The sequence below is a fragment of the Mus pahari genome, chromosome 3, assembly GCF_900095145.1.
Source record: "Mus pahari chromosome 3, PAHARI_EIJ_v1.1, whole genome shotgun sequence".
In the NCBI taxonomy this organism is placed as follows: domain Eukaryota; kingdom Metazoa; phylum Chordata; class Mammalia; order Rodentia; family Muridae; genus Mus; species Mus pahari.
In genome coordinates this window covers 90,045,807-90,051,806 of record NC_034592.1, presented here as the reverse complement: position 1 = coordinate 90,051,806, position 6,000 = coordinate 90,045,807, and the positions used below count along the sequence as shown (strand labels likewise).

Below are 6,000 nucleotides of genomic sequence, written 5' to 3'. Positions count from 1 at the left end.
AGAGGCCCCTTGGTCTTGCAAACTTTATATGTCCCAGCACAAGGGAAGGCCTGGGCCAAGTAGTGGGAGTGGGTGGGTAGGGGAGCAGGGGTGGGGGGGTATAGGGAACTTTCGGGATATCACTTGAAATGTAAATAAAGAAAATAATAATAAAAAAATTAAAAAAATAAAAAGAGTGACGTCAAAAAAAGAGATGTTGGACTTTACAGTAAAAGCAACAACAAAAACTGAACAAAGTGCAGAAGCAAGACACAAGAGATTCCTTTATTTAGGTGTTTGGAGGCATTGGCACTAACTAATTTTACAATCCTTATATAGATCAAAGGGCTGAAATAGACTGAGTAATTCCATACTTTCCCAAGCTATAAATGGCCCATAAATGATGAATTAGGTATAGAATTCTTTGAGAATTTTGTATCAAACATGGGGAAATTTTCAGTGTTAAATACTGAAACTACAGGTTTCTGAACATTTTAGCAGCCAACTAAAGCAATGATTAATATTGTTTTGTTAGCATTACTGCACTGATATAAGAAGAGGGCTTATTGCAAGTTATAAAAATATTAGTCTTGGCCAAAAGCTAGCAGGGTGTGGTAGATCTCAGTACTGGGGAAGTGGAGGTGAGCAGAATAGGAGTTCAGTGTCAGGAATTTAAGGCCAGCCTGGAATACATGAGACCTTTTCTCAGAAACAACACTCTTGCTGTATTTACTTCCCTTTGGGCCAGAAAAAGAAGTTATTTTGACATATCTGATGTGAAGTTACTTTAAAAACTACATTTTCCCATAGAAAGATGAATATGAAGCAACTGTAAGATATATGTCCATTTATGATCCTAAATGGAGGTTACTTTGACAAGGAACAAAGGCTTATCAAGACACATGAGTGCTGCATAGTACACACTGTGCAATGGCTCAGTCACTCACATTCACACAGCAGCCTCTCCAATAACACAATTCAAACTCCTGTTACAGCAAAATCACCCTTAGGACTGCTCTTGAATTGACCAAATCTATAAATGTTAAATCTACTGTAAGATTTGTCCAATTTACTTATCATGTTCAAAAACTACAAATTTGAAACACTCTGATCCCTCAATCTATGAGGATTTTATTAAGCATTTTTATTTTATTCCAAGAGGAAAAATAAATTCAGCATCCTTCTCAGGTTTAAGGCAATGAACACTCCTTCACTTTGTCTGTAGCATCAAAATAACCTCATAATTGAATACCAACCAATTTGGCCCTAGTAATGATTCCTTGCAAGCAAAGAGATAGTTTTAACAAGCCCTAGGAAGAAAGCCCCAAAAAGGTCTTTGGCTGACATTTGAGGCCATAGAGGTGTGTTCAAGATTTTCAGAAACATAAGATTTAATCTTTCTTATTTTAAAGTGTCAGCTTTGGGATGATTCTATAAATTTTCCTCATCAGTTAAAACTTATAATGAGATATATAACAGACTACTTCAGTCATCTTCGTCAGTCACAATGCACATGTGCAGCTCAGTCTCCATGTGGGTCCTCCAACAACTGGAGAGGGGGCTGTCCCCAAAGCTGTAGCCTGACTATGGAATCCCCAACAGGGCTGCCTTGTCGGGCCTCAGTGGGAGATGATGCCCCTAATCCTGTAGAGAGTTGATGTACCAGGAAGGGCCCACCCTCCCTGAAGATAAAAGGAGGGGAGGGACACTGTGTGTGTGGGGCACCGGGAACAGGGGCAGCAGGGGCAGCATTTGGAATGTTGCTCTGTTAAATCTAACATACCTTTAAATATACCTTTCATTTCTTGTACCTTATATCCCATCATTTTATCTCACAAAATACCTCAGCTCTTACTTACATCATTGTGCCATCAATGCTGCAAATTAAATTAGTATCTACCTTTTCAAGATGAATCAAATGTATAAATTACCAACTGAGTGCTACACTCAAATAACCTATATTCATGCAAAAGAATGTATACCATTGGGAAGACCTTACATGTGCATGTTGAATTTAATTAAGATGCACTTATTTTAGGTCTTCTTAAGGAAAAAGAAATTATAACAAAATGCAAATGATACCTAAAATTGAAGAAGGAGACTAACTCTGAAGAGCCACTTAGTAAATAGCTTAACAATTATAAATTCCTACTGTGCTTAAAAAAGGAAACTTACAGATTTTCTCTTTAAAAAATGATACTTAAAAAAAATCATACAGTATTATTAACTAGAGCTGATGTATTATTATTCGAGATGATGGGAAACTACCTGACCTATACAAGTAATTTCATGATGATGGAAGATTTCAGTCCTTTATTTCATGGATAGCTTTTTCTCACAATAAAATTTTAAATAAATAATTTTTTAAGTAGAATACAGTTTAGGTGAAATAGTGTTGAGCTTTCCCATTCATTTCAAACAGAGAAGAATGAAGAAGCACACTTACAATGCAGTAACTTGAAACTGGTCACACCAAACTCAGCAAGATTAAGATGCTTGCAGGGAGAGTGGCAAAACACTATTCACACGTACATTCTACTAGATGTCTTTCCAGTAAAGACAGTATATGAAGATGAAAGGCACTACATGCACACAGATAGGTATATATATAATGTAAGTGATTACGTTGTACTCTTATAATATCATGAAGGTATGTTAGTCACCTACAGTCAGTCAAAATTTAAAGTTTAAAAACATCTAAAATGCATTTTATAAGCTATTTTTGAAATGTAAAGCTACTGGCTCAAGAAGCACAAAAAGATACAAGTCAAGTCCTATGAATAAATATTTTTAAATTAACTACTCTGAGATCATAACCCTGACAACACTAATTATCTTTTCTCATCTTGGCAGTTATGGTGCATACTGTTTGGGTGACTGATGGGATAATTTCACTTCATTTTCTCTCAGTTTATTCTGAATAGTAAGGGAAGAATATTAAAACAATTAACACCTCTAAACAAAGTATTTGATAAGGTTCTGGGTTGAAATAAAATGTTTTAAAAATTAAAGAATGGACTGATTCTAGAACAAATAACAACTCCATTTGCTGAATGGAACTAGACGGAGAACCACTGAGCTCTAGAAACAGCCACTCAACACTGCAGTAACTACCCTTAGCCTTGGCCATGTTATATCATGTATTTCTCACAAAGAGCCATGTCATCAACAGGTTGAGCTAATGCTACTTAAATATCATAAATGTGTCTTATATATTTTCAATTATTAAATGTTTGTTATCAGCAACTCAAACAATCAAAAATGGGTAAAATGTATGTCAAAAAATTCTTTCCAATTTCTTACATCAATACACATTTTATTACATTAATAATGGCCCTATACCTAAAAGAATATAAAATATTTAATTTAATATTTAATATCATATACAAACTTTTACTAACAGCAATTACTTGGTCACAAAACTAAAAAAAAAATGTATAAGACATCACCAAACAAGTTTTACATTTGAACAATTTAATAAATTTTGAACCATATGATGCTCAGTTTTTATATGTCACAGAATTTATGTCACATTACTTACACCTACATATTACAATAAAAGATACATTCTTTGCCTTGATCACCTGGTTTTTGTTGTTGTTTATAAAATTAATCACAGTTAGCAGGGCAGAAACAGCTTTGAGCTTCATGAATGACATCCAAGAGATGGGAAAGGATTAGTTCTCAGTTGCTGCCAGTTATAACGCCAGGTGGCTTTTTCTGCAGTGAAGGTGTTACCGATAATCCCATTACACTGGTACTAAATCTTGCAGACATCAAAATTATCACCAAGGTTCCTTTTCATCCCATCCTTTCCAAATGACTGGAAGTCGCTTCACCTGAAAGAAGTCAAATCCACATGCAGCTGCTGTTTTAGCAGGCAGCACACTCCCTGAGAATGCCAGTCATGATTCAATTTTGCTGTGCTGGTGGCCCCCTATTCCCTGTCCAATAATACATCTGTTAAAAAATCCTACAGCTACAAATCAAGTTTAATCCTACCAGGGACCTCATGTTGGTCTTGTCTTCCAAAAAGGCAGCAGGGTCTGCTGTCTATCTCTGCTAGTGTCTGGGGGATACCCTTTAAATCCCAGCCCTACTTAGAAGAATAAGCTAAGGATCACAAAACATGACCTCAAAAACCCTGATATGACTATATTCTGACCCAGAGGCATTCATTCTAGGTGAAGATTAGAACTTTGCATAATAAGATTACACAGCAAGTGAATGATATCAAGGGACTATCCATATGCAGCCGCCTGGTTCTGTATAGACAGCCTGTGCTGTACAATATGCACTGCCGAGAAAGAGCTGGGTCTTTCTAGCTGAAGTAAAATAGATTCACATAAATTAGTTGGCCATTTCCAGAGTCCTAAATCCCCTATTACATCTTTTATTGACAGCTCCTGTGAGGATAGCACAAATGTTACTCCTTTTTATTCTGTGCTTCTGTAACATCATGCTCTGTAATTGAAATGTACATAGATTATGTCTTAAAATTAACATCGTGTTTGCTGTAATCTTGGATTACAATTGACTGTGTACATAATAAAATTAGGAAATCAATGGATGGATTTATCATCTCCAAGAAACTAGAGGTATTGTTTATAGAAGGGTTTAACATTTTATGTCAACACTTTAAATACAAAAGTCACAGAGAGTAGTTCATAAAATTTAAGTGAGTCAAAGAATACAACAGGCATTGGTTAATAACTACATAAAAGTTAAATTGTGCAAAGACTAAATCATATACTCAAAATTCAGAAAGTGGGAAAAATACAAGCAATATATTATTTTCTCTAAGCTATATTCTAGCAAGTCAACTATTTACGCTGACATCTACATTTTTAAATTTTATATTTATTATTTTTATGTGTATGTGTATATATGCATGCAGGACTGTATACGTGTGAATGCAAGTGCACATGGAGGCCAAAAGAAAGCGTCAGGACTTGTGAAGTTGGAGCTCTAGGTGATTGTGAACCACATGACAGGGCTGCTGGCAATCAAATTTGGGTCCTATGCCAAAAACATTACATGCTTGTAAGTGCTTAGTCATTCAGCCAACTTGGGGCTACATTTCTTTATAAAGTGGGTACACTAGTTTGTTTGTTTGTTTGTTTGGTTGGTTGGTTGGTTTTTAGTTTTTCAAGACAGGGTTTCTCTGTGTAGCCCTAGCTGTCCTGGAATTTGTTCTGTAAACAAGGCTGCCTTCAAACTCACAGGGATCCCTCCTGCCTCTGCCTCCAGAGTGCTGGGATTAAAGGCCTTCACTACCACCCAGCTTTACATTCTGCTTTTTAAAGCAAATCCCGTAATCATTATATAACCATGTTGTAAGATGGTTGAATCATCTCTTATTACTTATTATTCATGGTCTTATAACTCATAATTACATATTTAAAAGTATGTCTTATTATGTCTCATTATAGTACCATACAGGGAATTTTCTATGTAAAAAATTCTAGAGATATTTAGAAATCATTTTATAAGTAAGCATATAAAAAGAAAGCTTTCTACCCATTTATACAAGCACTAGTCTAGAAAAATCTGAGGGCATAAAAGGAGGAGTTAGCTTTACCTTAAAACATATTAAAACTGCTTGTGTAATTGTTGTACAACATGCTCTTTACTATACTTGAAATCTGGCTTTATTTGTTAAGTTTCAGCTATCCAGGATTTCTGAATAATATTCCTCATTCATCATATCATCATAGCATATTTTAAGCCCACATCACAGTATATTTAAGCCTATCTACATACTATCTGGTCAGTACTCAGGAGTCATGCAATAGAATTCTGATTTTCTATTCAATACTCTTATTGACAGAACTATAAATAAACATAATTTAATTTCATATCTCACGTATATTCTTTAGATACCTTGAACATATTATTAGAAGAATAATAAGGAATGCAACAATATTTTTATCATGATATATTGTTATGCTTGTGGAATACACTGTGTATTCCCCTGTTGAATACTTTAAATGTGACCAATTAAAACTAACATATACAATA

General features: G+C 34.9%; 1 protein-coding gene across 7 annotated transcripts in view; it reads right to left on the bottom strand.

Moving 5' to 3' along the window:
• Nucleotides 1-6,000, bottom strand: part of Immp1l (inner mitochondrial membrane peptidase subunit 1) — an 85,449-nt gene that overhangs the window by 68,534 nt on the left and 10,915 nt on the right. The window contains exon 3 of one of the 7 annotated variants that reach the window (XM_029536315.1): nucleotides 3,564-3,818. The exons of the other annotated variants lie outside the window; for them this stretch is intronic. The gene's annotated coding sequence lies outside the window, so the exon portion shown is untranslated. The remainder of the gene's footprint in view (nucleotides 1-3,563; nucleotides 3,819-6,000) is intronic. 7 annotated transcript variants of the gene reach the window in all.